Below are 19016 nucleotides of genomic sequence, written 5' to 3'. Positions count from 1 at the left end.
GAAGCGGACCGGCCTCTTGTACTCCCCTAATCATACAATGGCTGTGAGCTGCTCCCAAGGTGGTGGGGGCGGGGTGCTCAGGTGTGCCTTGTAACCGCACAGGTGAGCCTAGGGCAGTGCTCCAGCAAAAGGGGCAGCTGCCGGCGGCCAACATTGGCAGCAGCTGGGTTCCGGGCAGGGCATTGCCGTGTCTACTTCCAGGCTCACCATTTACCAATGGGGATCGTTTCCATAAAGTTCAAAGGCCACTGATAATCCAATGTCAGACCCAGGGATGAGAGCGAGGGGTGTGCTTCCTGTGGATGAGACATAGAAAACCCGGAAGCATTTGGCGTGCGGCAGAGCAGCCCTACATTCCCACCGCCCCCTGAGCACCTGGCATGGGTCCCCCAGCCCTCATCTTCCAGGGTCAGCAGCATCATCCACACTGTGGCCATACCCTTGGACTGTGATTTGTCTGTTCTTACATGGAGCCTCCACAAGAGTTGCGTTTGATTGTAAGAGCCGGAAGGACATGCTGACGCAGGTAGGATGGTGATCTGGAAAAATTTAAAGGATGACTTGAAGGAAGCTGTGGGGCATTAAGCTAAGAACGAAGTCAAGGGTAAGAGAATTGATTTGGGGTAAAAAGAACACATACACACAGACACACACACACAGACACACAGACACACACACACACACAACAAAGAATGGATGGGCTAGCCACCTGGAGCCAATGTGGAGAGCAGGGAAGAGGAGACCTAGTTCTCATCCTGGCTGTCACCAAAGAGCCGTGTGGACAAGCGTCCTACCCTCTCCAGACCCAAGCCCCAGAAGAGCTTGACGCTCAACCCCTGGATGGGTCCTGAGCTGCCCATCCTCCCCAGGGCACCCCTGCCCTGCCCTGGCCCCGCCATCCATCCTTCCTGGGTATTGCTCCCTTCCATGGCCCTGCCAGCATCTCCTTAGAGAGGCCTCTATCCACCCGGTCTAAAGGAGCCACTGACCATCCTCTTTCAACACAGCAATTAGAACACTTTGAATTCTCGGCATGGCCTTGCTCTCTGCGGGTCACTGTTCTTGTCTCTTTAGTCGCCAGTCTGTGGAAAAGGGATCCCCCTGGTTGTCCACTGCTCTGCTGCCAGAGCCTAAACAGCACCTCACTGTGGTAGGCCCTCAGCATATACTTTCTGGAGGCTGCAACAGGCTTTGCCAGAGGAAAAAGGAAGATAAAAAGAAGAAAAGACTAGGGAAAATTTTAAATTATACATATACCTAGCACTAATAATATAGGCATTCCTAGCTAAGGCCACTCTGCATTTTTCTTTGAGAATATATACAGATATCCATTTTAGATCTTTTATTTTTTTCCTGTAGAAATGTGGAAACGTGATAGTCAAGGCAATCAATTCATGTCTCAAACGATTTAAAAACACACACACGCAAATATTGGTTTCCTTTAAGTTGCGCCTTTGGTCCCCCCTCCCCTGCCTTGTAAGACGAAAACTGGGAAGTCCCCGCCTGTGCCTCTCTTATGTGTAAGGTGACTTCTGTCTACTGCCTGGGCCTCTGAACCTGTTTGGGTGGGGATGATACTGTGGAGTTACGAGGCCTTTCTGCTCAGCGCCCATCCCTCCAATCCGCTAGGACGGCAGTCCCTGCACGCACAGCAAACAGCCTATTCCAGATGCTCTCCCCAGCCTGCTCTCCAGCTCTTGGAATGTGTGCTGTGGTCTGAACGTGTCCCCCAAAATTCATGTGTTGGAAACTCCATCCCCAGTGCAACAGTGCTGGAAGATGGGGGCTTCCGGGAGGTGTTTAGGTTGTGGGGATTCCACCGTCATGAATAGATTATTGTAAAACAGCTTGATGGAAGGGGGTTGTGCCCACCCCCCCCCTTTTTTTTGTCCTTCTGTCTTGTGCCATGTGAGGACATAGTGTTCAAGGCGCCTTGATTTTGGACTTTCCAGCCTCCAGAACTGTAAGAAATAGTTTCCGTTCCTGTAAATTACCCAGTCACAGCAACACAAATGCTCTAAGACAATGTGCTAATATCTTAAATGCATCATTGATAGGCAAGGCCTTATTGGGCCAATGGATAATCTAGTAAGTCACCAATATCAGGACTCCCAGGACCTGGTGGAGAATAAGACACCTTGTTAATGTTGTTTCCAGCACCCAAATTCCTCAGGGAGTTTTGGGGCCATGAGTTCCTACCTACACAGATCCCATTGACATTAATAAGAGACATGTGACTGAAGCCACATGCTGTGTTTGGAAATGTATGAGCAGACTTACATATTATCTCCTGGGAAAGGTGATCTTTTACTGCTCTTGGAGGAGGTCAAAGAGAATCAAAACCAAATGTGTCTGCACTGCATGCAAGCTCATGTAGATATGCTTTTTAAACCCACAACTTTGCAAATGTGAATTATGTGTGATAGGTCAGAGGTAGTTAGTATAATTGAAATATAAACTTGTTGATGGCTCTATTAAAGGTAGAATGTCAGGACTTGAATAATTTTTGTACATCATGTTCTTTCCTCTCTGCTATGGCTGAGAAACACTGACTTTGTCATCAAATTATATTCTGCAGGACAACTGGTTCCATATTCAGTTGGCAAGATGTTGTATGCCCCTAAGATGACATGCATTTTCAACTTTGAAAATATACTTCAAAATCTCTTTACAGTCAGGGAATGTGCATGGCCTTTTTTTTTTTTATTTAACACAGTAAGGAGGGATAGCTCGCTGACCTGCTAGCAGTAGGAGACTCAACTGATTTTCTAAGAAGTTCTTCTGCTTGAAGACCCCTGCAACAAACGAATCTCATCTTGCAAAATGATGAGCTGAGAGTCCCCTGCCAGCTATGGCCAGGGAGTAAAGTACCACTCATTAGCCTACCCAGGAGTCCAGCCTGTCGTTTTACATGCCTTAGCTATAAACTCTCAGCCAAAGTCAGGGAGCGCTTTTGGCTCTGCTCAGAGTGAAACAGTTGGCATTACACCTGCATGGGATGGCTTAAGAAGTATTCCTTTATTCTGGCAATGGTCCCCTGATTTCTCTATTCATCTCCTTCAGCAGTGTCATCTTCACTCATGGGACCACCTGGGGTTCTCTCCACTCAGTCCTCTCACCTCTGCTCCCAGCTCCACTCTCCTGTTGAGCTCCTTCATCACAACGTGGTCCTGCCCGCCTGTTCTTCCTCCTTCTCTCCCATTGCGTGCGTGACATTGATTCCCCCGGTCATCTGCATTTGCAGCTTCCGTGCTATCATCGACTCTTCTTGTGTCCAACATTCAATCACTTGAAAATCAATGTCAATTTCACCTCCAAAGTGTCCCTGGCATTTTTATCCTTAGGTTTCTTGACATTGCTCAAGTTCACCTGCCCAATAGCTCTCAGCTCAGTGATTGCAGTAGGCTCCTTACTGGTATCTTTAGCTTCAGCCTTTTCTCTCCAATCTGCCTGATGCTTTGCTAAATAATAGGAAAAAGATATTCCTTCCTAACATAAGATAATGCTTTATTTTGCTTTTCATTGATTTCAGATATTTCATTGACCGAAGCAGCCTTTTACTGTAAACTAAACTCTAAACTTAAATTTTAAACCTCACACCCATTAGGATGGCTACTATCAAAAAAACAGAAAATATGAAGTGTTGGTAAGAATTGGAATCCTTGTGCATGACTGGTGGGGATGTAAAATAATGCAACTGCTTAAAAAAACAGTACGACAGTTCCTCAAAAAATTAAAAATGGAAGTACTATATGATACAACCACTCCACTTCTCAGTATAGACCCCAGAGAATTGACAACAGAGTCTTGAAGAGATAATTTGTACATCCGTGCTTGTGGCATCATTATTCACAATAACCAGGAAATGGGAACAGTCCAGGTGTCCATGGATGAATGCCTGGATGAGCAAAATGTGGCACAGACATACAATAGAATATGATTCAGCCTTAAAAAGGGGGGAGATTCTGATTCATGCTACAACATGGATGAACCTCGGGGATATTATGCTGAGTCACAAAGAGACAAACACTGTATTATACCACTTAGATGAGGTATCCAGAGCAATGAAGTTCATGGAGAAAGAGAGTGGAATGGGGGTTGCCAGGAACTGGTGGAGGAGGAAAAGGGGAGCTGTTGTTTGGTGGCTGTAGAGTTTCACTATTACAAGATGAAAAAGTTCTGGACACTGGTTGCATAACAATGTGAATATATTTAACTTTACTGAACCATACACTTGAAAATGGTTAAGATGGTAAATTTTATGTTATGTGTATTTTATCACAACTTAAAAATGTATTTATTATTTATTTTTTTGAGAGGGAGTCTTGCTCTGTCACCCAGGCTGGAGTGCAGTGGCATGAACTCTACTCACTGCAACCTCTGCCTCCCGGGATCAAGCAATTGTCCCACCTCAGCCTCCTGAGTAGCTGGGATTACAGGTGCCCATCACCATGCCTGGCTAATTTTTTGTATTTAGTAGAGACGGGGTTTCTCCATGTTGGCCAGGCTGGTCTCGATCTCCTGATCTCAAGTGATCCGCCCCCCTTGGTCTCCCAAAGTGCTGGGATTATAGGCGTGAGCCACTGTGCCCAGCCTAAAAATTTATTTTTAGATGTAAATTAAGCTTACATTATGACATAGCAGCCTGGTTGTCTATTATACTGTTTTACAAAGATGAATTTCAATATTTGGCAAGAGAAGTTAACTTTGAAATGTAGAACTTGTATAATAAAGAATAAATTCTAAAGGCAGAAATTCCATCGCTGTTCTAAGAAGGATGAATTAGATTCTGTGGAGTAAATTTACAGTATTTTAAGGATTCTTTTAGGCAAAGCTCTCCAACAGAAACTTGTTCCGTTATTAGCATGACCACAAGTCCCTGTGTTCCGTGTTGCCCAGCACGTTCAGCAAGGTTGGGTGGCTGAGAACCTAGAATCTCAAGAAGGTAAAGTTCAAGCGTGCATTTTTTGTATTGGAGCACAAAGGAATTATGAGAGTAGTTAGTTACGAGAATCTGGACCATGCCTCTGCCCATTTATCAGGAGACTTTCCATTCCCATTTCAAAGGGAGAGAAAGAATAATAAGAACCAGTGTCCAGATCATTTTAATAAATACAAAGTTCGCAAAAAGGCCTACTGTTCCAGACCTTCTGGCTCCTGCCAAATCCTGTAAAAATAAAGATTAAACTGTACAGATATTTGTTTTGTCTTGATTGCTGTTATTTTGTTTCGGTAACAAAAGTCTCCAGGCGTCTGGCCTGAGAGAGTGCTGATGGCTCTAACTTTTGACGCCAGCCCTCACCAGCCTGTTCAAGGAGACATTTCTTCCTTGGCTGTGTAATGCTCTCCTCTCCTTGAATCACAGACTCCGCATTGCTTATGGGGCATGTGACACACACTGTATTGTATTCAGCTGGCACACAGCAGGGAGCTGATGGCACTTGACTGTCCCACGGAAGTGCTGGGTTCTAGGATCAGCAGTGTCTGGGGCTCAGATTCCTCATTGCTGTTTACAATTTTGTACTTTTTAAATAATGTCAAGCTTTTTGAAAAACTGCAAGAACAGTAGAAAGAACCACTGCATACCTTTTTGGAAATTAAACATTGACACAATGGTGTTATCTACAGGACATCAAATTTCACCAATTTTCCTAACAATGTTTTTCGACTTTTTTTTCCAGTCTAGGACTGCGCATTGAATGCATTTAGGCAGTACGGACCCTTTCAGTTTTGACCACCAACTAAGCAAATCAGCCCGTCCCACTCTTTCCCACTTTTCAGTGGGAGAAAAAGTTGATGATTACTGAGAATTGGAAAACACAATGAGCTTATTATTAATAGCCTATATAAATCTATTACTATTTACCCTTGAAAATAAGATGAATTTAGCTGGGCATGATGACTTATGCCTGTAATCCCAACACTTTAGGAGGCCAAGGCAGGAGGATCACCTAAGGCCAGGAGTTCAAGACCAGCCTGAGCAATCTTGTGAGACCCTATCTCTACCATTGATCAATCAATCAGATGAACTTACATATGACTTTATGTTATCAATCAATATAATAATTGAAAATAGCCAAAGGTAAACGAGAATGTTCATTTGATTCTATGTTGCTATCTCTTTAAATAGTACAGCCTCACAAAGAGTAGTCCTCAAGAAAGTGTCCCTCTGCAGTAACAGGGGAGTTATGACACAAACACTGTAGCAACAGGGACAATGTCTTGTGGGTAGGCTAAAATTATGTTGCATCGCTGCCCTCAGTGGGCGATATGGTTTGGCTGTGTCCCCACCCGAATCTCATCCTGAATTGTAGCTCCCATAATCCCCACATGTCATGGGAGGGACCTGGTGAGAGGTCATTGAATCCTGGGGGTGGATTTTTCCCATGCTATTCTCATGATAGTGAATAAGTCTCACAAGATCTGACGGTTTTATAAAGGGCATTTCCCCTGCACATGCTGTCTTGCCTGCCGCCATGTAAAACATGCCTTTGCTCTTCCGTCACCTTCCGCTATGATTGTGAGGCCTCCCCAGCCATATGAAACTGTTGGTCCATTAAACCTGTTTTTATTTATAAATTACCCAGTCTCAGGTATTTCTTCATAACAGTATGAAGATGGACTAATGCAGTAGGGTTAACCAAACAACCGACAAGAAACCTAACAGTAACAAGAGAGACTAGAGAAATGGTCAGAAAAAAAGTTAATGAGCTGAGGGTAGAAGGAAGGCCTCTGAGGGTCTGTGTGAGCCATCATACATTATGTGACACCTCCAAGTGGAAGACTGAATTCAGCCTCTTGAAAACATCATCTGTGCTACTATTCACTGAAATATACATTAATTTCTCTAGCAATGAAGACTCCCAAAAGAGGAAAGTGTGAGTGTTTGGAGTTTGATGGTAAAAAGGAGGGTGTTGGAATTTAACAATTGTCATTGTAATACCCTTCTCCCCACGTGTGCACCTGTCCTAGAGGGGTGTGTGTGTGTGTGTGTGTGTGTAGGGGGATCCTTCTCTGGGTATCTTTGATCAGAGTGTATTCCTTTAAGAGATCTTTGTATAAGATGAAATGGCAATAGCCATTCCATAGCCAGTCCATCACATTGTAGGAATGTCAGTCTTATGCACGAATTGTGACTAAGTTTCAAATGTTATTAATTTACAGGGATGATTGAATGATGTCAATTAAATCATTCAGGATAATCAATGTCAGATCAGAAAGTAGAGGCAAGCAGCCTTGGGACTCCTACTTATTCCTTTAGAAAAGAAGAGAGAGAGAAAGAAGTTTTTTTTAATTACTTAAAAAATTTTTTTAAAAAATAGGCCGGGCGCGGTGGCTCAAGCCTGTAATCCCAGCACTTTGGGAGGCCGAGATGGGCGATCACGAGGTCAGGAGATCGAGACCATCCTGGCTAACACAGTGAAACCCCGTCTCTACTAAAAAATACAAAAAACTAGCCGGGCGTGGTAGTGGCGCCTGTAGTCCCAGCTACTCGGGAGGCTGAGGCAGGAGAATGGCAGGAACCCAGGAGGCAGAGCTTGCAGTGAGCTGAGATCCGGCCACTGCACTCCAGCCTGGGCGACAGAGCGAGACTCTGTCTCGAAAAAAAATTAAAAAATTAAAAAAAAAATTTTTTTAAAAATAAAGAGTGGGTCTCACTATATTGCCCAGGCTGGTCTTGAAATTTCTGGCCTCAAGCGATCCTCCCTCCTCAACCTCAAAAGTGCTGGGATTACAGATGTGACAGATGAGCCACCACACCCAGCCAAGGGAAACTTTTTTTTTTTTTTATATGGAGTCTCTCCCTGTCACCCAGGCTGGAGTGCAGTGATGCAATCTTGGCTTACTGCAACCTCTGCCTCCTGGGTTCAAGCAATTCTCCTGCCTCAGCCTCCTGAGTAGCTGGGACTACAGGTGTGCACCACTGCATCCAGCTAATTTTTGTATTTTTAGTTGAGATGGGGTTTCACCATGTTGGCCAGGCTGGTCTCAAACTCCTGACCTCATGATCTGCCTACCTTGGCCTCCCAAAGTGCTGGGATTACAGGTGTGAGCCACCGTGCCTGGCCAGAAACTATCTTAATAAAACACTTTAAACATACAGATTCGAGAGACGGATATAATGACCCCCATGTACCCACTGCGTAACCTCAACCATGCCATCTAAGGGTGGTTTCATTTGTTTTACCTTACCCTGACTCCACTACCCTATCCAGAAGGACTTTGAATCAAACCCTGATGGCATATCATTTTATCAATAAATATTGCAGTATGTGTCTTTATAAGATACAGGCTGTTAAAATAACTAACCATAAAACCACTAGCACTCTTCATCACATCTCTGTTTATTGCAATAATCAGTAATTCCTTAATATCATTGAATAGCCATTCAGTGTTCACATTTCTTCAATTGTCTTATAAATTTTTTCACAAATTGTTCAAAATCAAATCCAAGTTAGGTCCACATATCATAATCAGTTAATATGCTTACGTTTATTTTAATCCCTAAATCCCTTATACGTCATTTTTTTTTTTCCTTGCAAGTTATTTGTTGAAGAAACCTGGTCATTTTTTCCGTACAGTTTCCAAAAATCCAGGTTCTGCTGATTGTGGCACCATGATGTCATTTAATATGTTCCTCTTTCCCCTGTACTTTTTGTAAATTGCTATTTAGAGCCCAAGGCTTAATTACATCCAGGTTCAAGTTTTTTTGTTTGTTTGTTTTTGTTTTTTTGTTTTTTTTGAGACAGAGCCTCCCTCTGTTGCCCAGGCTGGAGTGCAGTGGCGTGATCTTGGCTCACTGCAAGCTTCACCTCCTAGGTTCACACCATTCTCCTGCCTCAGCCTCCCGAGTAGCTGGGGCTACAGGCACTTGCCACCATGCCCAGCTAATTTTTTGTATTTTTTAGTAGAGACGGGTTTCACCATGTTAGCCAGGATTGTCTCGATCTCCTGACCTTGTAATCTGCCTGCCTCAGCCTCCCAAAGTGCTGGGATTACAGGCATGAGCCACTGTGCCCAGACTCAAGTTTTAAAATAAGATTCCTTTAGATGATGTGCTCTTCCAACAAGAGTCAGAAAATAATCTGATGGTTTCTCTTTTTATGAGATTAGCAGCCATTAGTGACCGCATGGATTCATTATTTAATTACAGGTTGAAAATGGCGATATTCAAATCTTATTCCATCCACACTTGAGATAATTTACCCTTATCAACTATGAGACCACAAAGGTAGTTTGTATAGAAAAGCCTTATTCTATCTCTTCATTTAGCAACGTGCAAAATAAGGAGTTGGTTATCTAAAACATCTGAAAGGTAACCAGTGAGTTTCTTTTTAAATACCGTATGGTATTTATTTATTTATTTATTTATTTATTTATTTTTTTTTTTTTGAGACGGAGTCTTGCTCTGTAGCCCGGGCTGGACTGCAGTGGCCGGATCTCAGCTCACTGCAAGCTCCGCCTCCCGGGTTTACGCCATTCTCCTGCCTCAGCCTCCGGAGTAGCTGGGACTACAGGCGCCCGCCACCTCGCCCGGCTAGTTTTTTGTATTATTAGTAGAGACGGGGTTTCACCGTGTTAGCCAGGATGGTCTCGATCTCCTGACCTCGTGATCCGCCCGTCTCAGCCTCCCAAAGTGCTGGGATTACAGGCTTGAGCCACCGTGCCCGGCTCGTATGGTATTTAAACATAGTTTAAACATAGTTGGTGGATTTGAATCCACTGCAGTTTTTAGGACTCTAGAGATTTTACTTAACCAGATCAAATTTATATCTATATCTCTTTTCTCCATGATGAAAAATCGCAGTTCCTGGCTGGGCACGGTGGCTCATACCTGTAATCCCAGTGCACTGGGAGGCCAAGGCAGGTGGATCACTTGAGGTCAGGAGTTTGAGAAAAGCCTGCCCAACATAGTGAAACCCCATCTCTATTAAAAATACAAAATTAGCCGGGCATGGAGGTGCGTGCCTATAATCCCAGCTACTTGGGAGGCAGAGGCAGGAGAATTGCTTGAACCCAGGAGGCGGAAGTTGCAGTGAGCAGAGATCATGCCACTGCACTCCAGCCTGGGCAACAAGAGCAAAACTCTATCTTGTAAAGAAAAAGAAAAGAAAAGAAAAGAAAAATCCCAGTTCCCAACGATACCAACGTAATAATTCTTTTCCTTTATCTTGTATCACGCGCGCGCACACACACACACACACACACACACACCAGTCTCAAAATAACAATACTAACACTGTCACTGATAATATATTTTCAGAAAATACTGATTCAGTTTAAGAACCCACTATATGGAGATTTACTCGAGCTACTAAGACTCTCCGTTGGCATTTGCGACAATCACACATAGAAGGAACTAGGACCTCACCCAGGATTCGGCAAAGGAATGAGTCTGTGGAATTTGAGGTGGTCTTGGCAGTGACTGCAGAGAAGACTGAAAACTGTGAAGCCCAGGTGGAGTGAGTGGGTCTACAGTTGTCCCTATGTGTACCGTTGCTATAAGACTAATGACAAGAATCTTCGGCCACCTGTTGTCAGATTTGCATGTTAAACATTATTCTCCTTCTATGTAGCCTGGCTTCCTCTCAGGCCAAACCTAATTATATTTGCGCTCCTGGTTGGCAGATGCAGCTTCATAGGATGTTGCATCTAAAAGCAACTGCAGATTCAGGGAACATGGAGTCCAATCTGCTTATTTTACAGATGAGGAAACTGGATCTTGGAAGGGTGTGGTATGCTTATGGTATGTTTTAAATGAATGTGCAATACAGTAGGAAATGCTCCTTTGGTCACCTTTCATTGAATTTGGGAATGAGGAAGTTGTAAATCCAAGTAATTTTCAAAATAATTTTATTATGACTTAAGTTAAATGTTATCATGGCTATCAGATCAGAAATTATAATGGAAATGGATAAGAAAATCTAATGGCTAGTTCTCTCTTATGTTATCTGACCACGCTATCTAATAGCATGCATTTAAGAGTGATCACATCACAAAATCTAGAAGACAATGCCATGCCACATGCAGTTAATCTTTTTGATAATAAAGAGAAAGGACAATACCCTCAAAGGCACCTGAGTCAGATTTCTAGGTTTCTGATCCCTTCAGGAATAAATGAAAACCTAATAGAAAAAAAAAACCGTACAAAGGATTTAAACATTTAATTCACAGAAAAAAAATTAAATTACCAATAAGCACATGAAAAGATAAGCAAACTGACTCATAGTTGAAGAAATGCAAGTCATATCATCAGCAGACATACCTTTTCTCACTTGCAGAATTGTCAAAAATGTAAACAGGTGATAGCCAGTGTTAGGAATGCCATGGGGAAATAAGCACTAAATACACTGTGGCTTGGAGCATAAAACAATGTGACAGTGTGCCTCTACATTTTGACAGTATCTTGACAATATCTGTCAAAATTCAAGATGGACATATCTTTTGTAAACCAAAAATAAAATTCTAAGGCCCCTTAACCATCTGAATGGACTCCTCCTCTTGGCCAAAGGCATTCCAAAGTTAACCTGAAAAAACTAGTTCAGGCCATAATGACCAGGGGGAGCTGGACATGCTTCATTATACCTCCTCCTCCTTGGAATTACTGATAGAACAGACTCTCTCAGTCTGATAAGAAGCATTTGCAGCCTATTATCTCTGAAGCCTGCTACCTGGAGGCTTTGTCTACGTGATAAAACCTTGGTCTCCACAACCCCTGATCTAACCTGGACAATCCATTCTACTGATAATAACTTTCAACCAACTGCCAACCAGAAAATCTTTAAATCTATTTATAACCTGGAAGGAGCCCCCTGCCCCCACACACGAGGAATGTGATCCCCACATACGAGGAAGCCACTTAGCAAGTCATGTTCTTCCAAAAAAAAGAAAAAAGGATTAATAAACTATAATAAGGTAAATGCCCCTATAAGCCCCAAGCAGGTCAAGCAATAGAACTTTGCCGAGTACCCCAGAAGACCTTCCTGTACTCAGTCATAGTCACAAATGCCTTCCTCTCTCCAAAGTCACCACTATTCTTTTTTTCTTTGAAACAGTCTTGCTCTGTTGCCCAGACTGGAATGCAGTGGCATGATCTTGGCTCACTGCAACCTCTGCCTCCTGGGTTCAAGCGATTCACTCACCTCAGGCTCCCAAAAGCTGAGACTACAGGGATGCACCACCACACCTAACTAATTTTTGTATTTTTTGCTAGGGAGGGGGTTTCACCATATTGGGCAGGCTGATCTTGAACTCTTGACCTCAAATGATCCTCCTACCTCGGCCTCCCAAAGTGCTGGGATTACAGGCATGAGCCACTGCATATTCTAACCACCACTATTCTAATTTTATAGCAATCCCCTCTATGCCTTCCTATACTATAGTATTCCCCTTATTGCTTCCTTTGACCCATAATGTCCCCCTCCATACTTTGTTTTTCTTATGATTTATCTGAGTTGTCTGACAGTAGGTAGAGTTTCCCCCAGGCAGAATTTTTGCTAACCACACATGCATGATGCAATTCAACAAGTCCTCCTGTGCTCTGTGGATCCAGGGGCTTGATCAGACTCAGGTTTGATCCCTTTGGCATATCCCTTTGGCAGGAGACATGTAATGTCTTGTTTCTGCTTTCAGGATGTTAGCAGCTTTTAATACTGTATGCCTGGGTCCACTAATTCCTTTGGGGAGGGGTTGCAAAATGGTGATATTCTAATTCTACCATTTGTTAACTAGAATTATATAACAAAATGCTTCTTCTCGTCTACTGTTACCCTGTTGTAAAGTTCACATAGGAAATGAAGGATAAATGTTAGGTCCTTTCCCTTTATTTACCAGTTTTCATGAGACTGAATTCTTTATTCTCTGAAGGTGACCAATTAGGTACACACACACACACGTATATGTCTATATATTAATATATATAATCATGAATCCATAAACATATTAATGAGTTTTAATCCATTGCAATCATTATCCTCATTAAAGCCCATAGTGTCTCATCTTTGAATAGTGGGAGATTAGTGAGCACTTCTTGATTATCAATCATTCATTCATTTGCTCATTCACTTAACTTCTAGTCATGCATACATGTATTAAAGGCAAGACTGCATGATAGAACCAGTTAATGTAGAGGATGAAAACAAAGTATGGTCTCTGTCCACCAAAAGCTCACTTTCTATGAGAAATGACATATATACAGATTGCAACTGGAAGTTGTTATCATAGAAGATGCAGAAATAAAGATGTGTAATAATTTGGAGGTAAGGCTGCTATGATAAGCTAAAGAATCATCAAGTATCTAGGCCTCTTCTTTGCTCTGCCATCCTTGGCATGGGGATTCCATTTCTGATCTAAGACAGCTGCTCCACCTCCTGCTGTGATGTCTAAATCTGGCCAGCAAGAAAGGGGAAGAGAGAGGGGGATATGTCGGTCTCCTTCTTTTTGAGGACTACACTGGGAAGTTGCACATGTCACTTCTGCTCACCTGCCACTGGCCAGAACTTAGTCTCTCAGCCAGAGAGCTTAGTGTCTTAGAGAGCTTAGTGTCTTGGCCACACCTAGCTGCAAGGGAGGCTGAGAAACATAGTCTTTCATTGGGGGATCACTGCCTTTTCACTCAGCTGTGTGAAAACTGTGTAGACCACCAGTTCTCAAACTTTAATGTGCATATAAATCACCTGGAATCTGGTAAAGTGAAGATTTGGATTCTGTAGGCCTGGGTGGATAGGTGGTTGAGGATGTTGAAATCTTGCAGTTCTTTTTTTTTTTTTTTTTTTGGGTCCATGAGGCATTTTATTTGTAAATATGTATTACAGCTCTAGAAAAAGAACCCCAGGATTTTCCCTTCTGTGTGTTTCATCTTGCTTCTTTGTGGTCCATGATTCCAGCTGAGATTGTCAGTACAATGAAACCAAACTGGCGGGATGGAAGCAGGTTATTCTGCCATTTTTCTAGATCTCAGGGTTGCACATCAAATCTGGGGCTGATCACTCCACACTTGTGTAGCCTGGCTGTGAGATTCATAACAATTTTTCCAGCTCTGTGATCATCGATGATTTCAAATTTGCCAATGTAACCATGCTTCATCATCATAGTGAGAAAACGGATGATGACTTTGGAGCACAGCCTAATAAGCACCTGGTGTTTGCCTCTCTTTTTGGCATTGTTGATGCTCTTGAGAACATCAGCCAGGACATTCATGTGCACCATTGTGGTGGTGCAGAAAGATGATGGAAAGAGGACAGGAGGGGAGGGCACACAGAGTTACGGGTGAAATCTTGCAGTTCTAACAGGCTCCTGGGTGAAGCCAATGCTGTTGGTTCTTGGACCATACTTAAGTAGACACTCGAAGAGTCTTGACAGCCTCATGGGAAGGTCTGTCTGCTTAGGGTGGCCCAGCCTTACAGACTGAGTGTTCGTTAACCTGTTCTCATTGCTTCTGCACCTATTTGGGCAAAAGCCTTTGGAGAGCATTGCATCTTCATATTAAATACAAAGACTGGCCTGGTGTGGTGGCTCATGCCTATAATCCTAGCACTTTGAGAGGCTGAGGTGGGCAGATCATTTGAGGTCAAGAGTTTGAGATCAGCCTGGCTAACATGGTGAAATCCCATCTCTACTAAAAATACAAAAAAAAAAAAAAAAAAAAAAAAAAAAAAATCAGCCGGTTGTGGTGGTGCATGCCTGTAGTCCCAGCTACTCAGGAGGCTGAGGCAGGAGAATCACTTAAACCTAGGAGGTGGAAGTTGCAGTGAGCTGAGATTGCACCATTGCACTCCAGCCTGGGCAACAAGAGCTAAACTCCATCTCAGAACAAAATAAAACAAAAACAAGCAAACAAACAAAAGATAATGGCCAGTGTACAAAGTGTAACTAGGAGGCTCTTTGCCTACATTAATTTGTATATTAACTTTTGTTTAAAATTTGGAGATTTCCTTGGGAAATAGTGTTACTAACATAGTAATAACACTAATGAATTATTTTCTAAAGTCGAAAATACATCACATTAACACAAATTTCTTGGCACTATAAATATTTAGATTTGTGGTCTTCATCCAATTTTCTTCAAACACTTTCAAAAGTGTGAAAAATTATACTTTATGCCAGTATAAATAGCATTTTTATTTCCTAGAGAAATCTAAGCACTCCAAGGCCCTTGAAGTAGGCTATCTTTTAAATTTTGTTAATAAAAATAGAAGCAAGGCTCCCGGAGAAGCGTGGCCTCCTCGGCCTGGGGCAGCCACCGTTGCTGTGTTCTCTTGCCTTCACCTCCCTGTCTGAGCGCAGCCTGAACTGTGAGCCCCAGGATGGCAGAACTGTATCCCATAGTCCAGAACAATCCTGGTCCCTAGGGTTGGAGTTTGGAGGTTGGATTTCTTGGTTTGTTTTGTACCTAGCAATTGGCCTGTTCTGCTTAGCCTGGCAATACCTGGAAAAGGGGCTTTGACCTCCCTCTGGCAAGGCATAAAGAGGGCCTGTCAGAATAGCATAGGAGGGTCAGGCGCTGTAATCCCAGCACTTTGGGAGGCCGAGATGAGCAGATCACTTGAGGCCAAGAGTTTGAGACGAGCCTGGCCAACATGGCAAAACCCTGTCTCTACTAAAAATACAAAAAAAAAAATTAGCTGGGCGTGGTGGCATGTACCTGTAATTCCAGCTATTCAGGAGGCTGAGGCATGAGAATCATTTGAACTGGGAGGCAGAGGTTGCAGTGAGCTGAGATAGCACCACTGCACTCCAGCCTGGGTAACAGAGTGAGACTCTGTCTCAAAAAAAAAAAAAAAAAAAAAAAAAAAGAATAGCACAGGCTGGTCAGGAAGATTATCAGAGGTAATTACGGTAAGTGAGCCATCGAGTGCTATGCAAACACAGAGCACTACTCTTGTGTAATAATGACAACTATTATTGTTAGTTTCTGGGTATTGCCATGTGTCAGGAAATAAATGCTTTACACAATTCTCTCTTTTAATTCTCTTAGAAGCTGTATGACATAAGTGCTATTTTCATCTCTATTTTTTTTTTTGAAATGGAGTTTCACTCTTGTTGCCCAGGCTGGAGAGCAATAGTGCAATCTTGGCTCACTGCAACCTCCGCCTCCCGGGTTCAAGTGATTCTCCTGCCTCAGCCTCCCGAATAGCTGGGATTACAGGCATGTGCCATCATGCACGGCTAATTTTTTGTATTTTCAGTAGAGTCAGGGTTTCTCCGTGTTGGTCAGGCTGGTCTGGAATGCCTGACCTCAGGCGATCCGCCCGCCTCGGCCTCCCAAAGTGCTGGGATTACAGGCGTGAGCCACTTCGCCCAGCCGTCTCTATTTTACAGATAGAGAAACTGAGGTTCTAAAAGATTCAGTAACTTGCCTGAGGTCACATGGCTGAGCAGCCAGAGTCAAGATTCAAACCCAGGCCTTCAGATTCCAGAGCTCGGGCTCTGATATTGGACGCTTGAAAATCTATTTCTATTGTAAGAACATATTTTTGGATGTGTTCAAGCTTGAGTCTGGATTTTGAAATCACAATTATGTTTAGTTTCTTTTAATATTCCAAAATGTGCCTCTAGCTACCTGGAGTGCCTCCTGGTGACTTTTAGTTCCTGGTGGCTGAAGTGCAGTCTTTGTCAGTTCCTCATATGTGTATCCAAAGTGTAGGGCGTGTGCAAGCTCTGCATCTCAGCATCACATGTGTGGGTGAGCGGAGCCTCTGGAGTTTTGGTTCACCCTACGGGCAGGAGAGGAGAAAAGGAACGGGGGCATGGAAGAAGGAAGATAAAGAAGCGGGGACTCACGGATGCCCCCCGCCCCTCCCTTGGAGATCCTGCAATCTGCCAGAACGATTATCTCACCCCGTCCTGTGTGTTGTAGTCCAGATAATGTTTAATTCCCCCCTCCCTCCAACTTTGAAAATCACTTACCCCACAGTGTATAAAATAGGAATGCTGTGTGCTTTAGAAAGAGGCACAAAAATGGAAAGAGAATTTACCTTACCCCCTCTGGGCATCTCAATGGGCATTTTTTAAGATGCTTAATGAAGCATGGGGCTTCTTTGGCGATGACTTACATTCAGGCTGCAAGCTTGGGATTATTTTCTTCCCCAGCCCCTGAATAGGAGCGAGGGCGCCTCTCTTCTCCCTCTCCCCACCCCCACCTGCAACTCCACACAGCTCCCATCTACCACCCCCAACCCGGGCGGCAAATTTCCCGTGGCTCCCTCCCCCAAATCAGCCTGAAAACAGCGCTCCGAGGGAGAGAAAGAGGCTTTGGGGAGTGTGACCTGAGCAGTCAGCTTAGGCGAAATGTGCACAATAAACTTCTATCTGGACTGAATTGTTCTGTAAAGTGGCAATCACTTCCCAGACAGACAGGCCCTGGAGGACCCGCCATTCTGCATCTTTTAATCATGGTTGCTATGGAGAAGGCCACTATTGCATTAGAGCAAGCGCCTTAACGCAATTAACACATAGTTCAGTTGTTCCTCACCCCTTTTGGGTCCAGGGCGGAGGGGGTGATGGAGTATGGTTTTCCCTGGGGCATGAAGGAGACTGCAGGCCAAACCGGGCAGGGAGGATTCCCAGGAAGGAAACAGCAGCGCAGGACTGGGTTGTAGATGAAGGGACGTCCAAAGGAGAACCAGGCTTAAAATGAACAGAAACTCAGGGTTGAGGGTTTCAAAGCAAAGCAAAGCAAACCAAAATAAATAAAGAGCCTCTGCTGGTTACTTTTTGGATTCGGAAATACACTGAAAAATCTCTACACATCCTCTGGTGAAACGGATTTTCTACTGTTTCTTATTTCAATGTGCTGCGTTTTCTTTTCTTTTTGAGAACAGGGACAAACCCAGTAGCCCAGTCAAGTATGGTGTAGATGCAACCGCCTCTGCTGTTTTAAACTCCGGTTTGCAAGCTCATTTGCAAAACAAGGAAGATAAGTTTTTCTACGTAACTGAGCCGTCAGTAGAAGCATTTCCCAGAGTGTCCACCTGGCTAGAAAAAGGAAATACTAGCGAACATGATCAGTTTTGCTGGTTATGAAATGAGGACTTGTAACTACATTCCGAGCTTTTCCCAAGAACGGGGCTGTAGCTTGATGCTTTCTCCTCTCCTCTCTCTGGCTGTGTAGAGTAAAAGACTCAAGCAACAATTTAACTCTCAATTAACAGTATTTAAAAGAAAAAAAAAAAGAAGGTATACTCAAGCATCCTCTTTTAAGAAATCAGCCTGGAAAGGGGAGGGCAGTGGAAAAGCTGGCCAAGAAAGCAGAGCGGGAGCGTATATGTCTTGTATATAGATGTTTTGTATCACCCCTAATTAGCTAATGTATTTCTTTCCGCCGGACTCTTGGAGGAATTCTCAAGCGCGAACCCTGCCGCTCCTGGAGACCGCAGAAAAGCAAATGACACCGAATTTTCCCTTCTTAATTAAAATGTTAAACAGGGTTAAGATGCCAAGCTTCATCAGAGATATTTGTTCCCCTGGTGAACTCTGAGCCCTGCTGGGGTTCAGTTCAATGGGAGTTATTTGAGTCAACGCATGTTATTAAGTTTCCAAATGTAATCAGCCCAGATATTTTAATGGAAACTTTCTCCATTCTTTTAATAAGCATGTGGTTTGGTTAAAAAAGCACTTGGGTTAGGTGCCCTGCATTGCCCTTCTGTAACCAAATCGCATAGCAACAGGCAGCTGTCTCTACAAAGCCAGGCAGGCTCGGCGAGGGGCAGCCGGCAGGAGCCCAGCCCCCAGCCCCGGTGTTTGGCCAGGCATAAATATCTTCAATAGGATTAGAATGTTTAAGGGGCTAAAGGCTGTGGGAAAACTTTTGTCTGCCATATTTATCTCTTCTGCTGTTGTGTCTTAACATTTCCACTTGGGGGACAACGGGGTTAAAAGTAAGAGCAAATGTTTTGATGGGTTTATTTTGAATTATGAATCCATGGAGCTGCATAATTGCCTGTGGGCCTCAACCCGCTTCTCACTGTGCCTTCTGGGGACCAGAGGATAGGTGGATGGGGAAGGCAGTGGGAATC

General features: G+C 43.6%; 1 pseudogene; it reads right to left on the bottom strand.

Annotated features, from left to right (window-relative positions):
* Positions 1-13555: 13555 nt before the first annotated feature.
* LOC103216629 (small ribosomal subunit protein uS8-like) lies at positions 13556-14208 on the bottom strand (annotated as a pseudogene).
* Positions 14209-19016: the final 4808 nt, after the last annotated feature.

Source organism: Chlorocebus sabaeus, chromosome 9 (assembly GCF_047675955.1).
Source record: "Chlorocebus sabaeus isolate Y175 chromosome 9, mChlSab1.0.hap1, whole genome shotgun sequence".
Lineage (NCBI taxonomy): Eukaryota > Metazoa > Chordata > Mammalia > Primates > Cercopithecidae > Chlorocebus > Chlorocebus sabaeus.
Note: the sequence above shows the minus strand (reverse complement) of the source record. Positions and strands in the feature narration are given on the sequence as shown.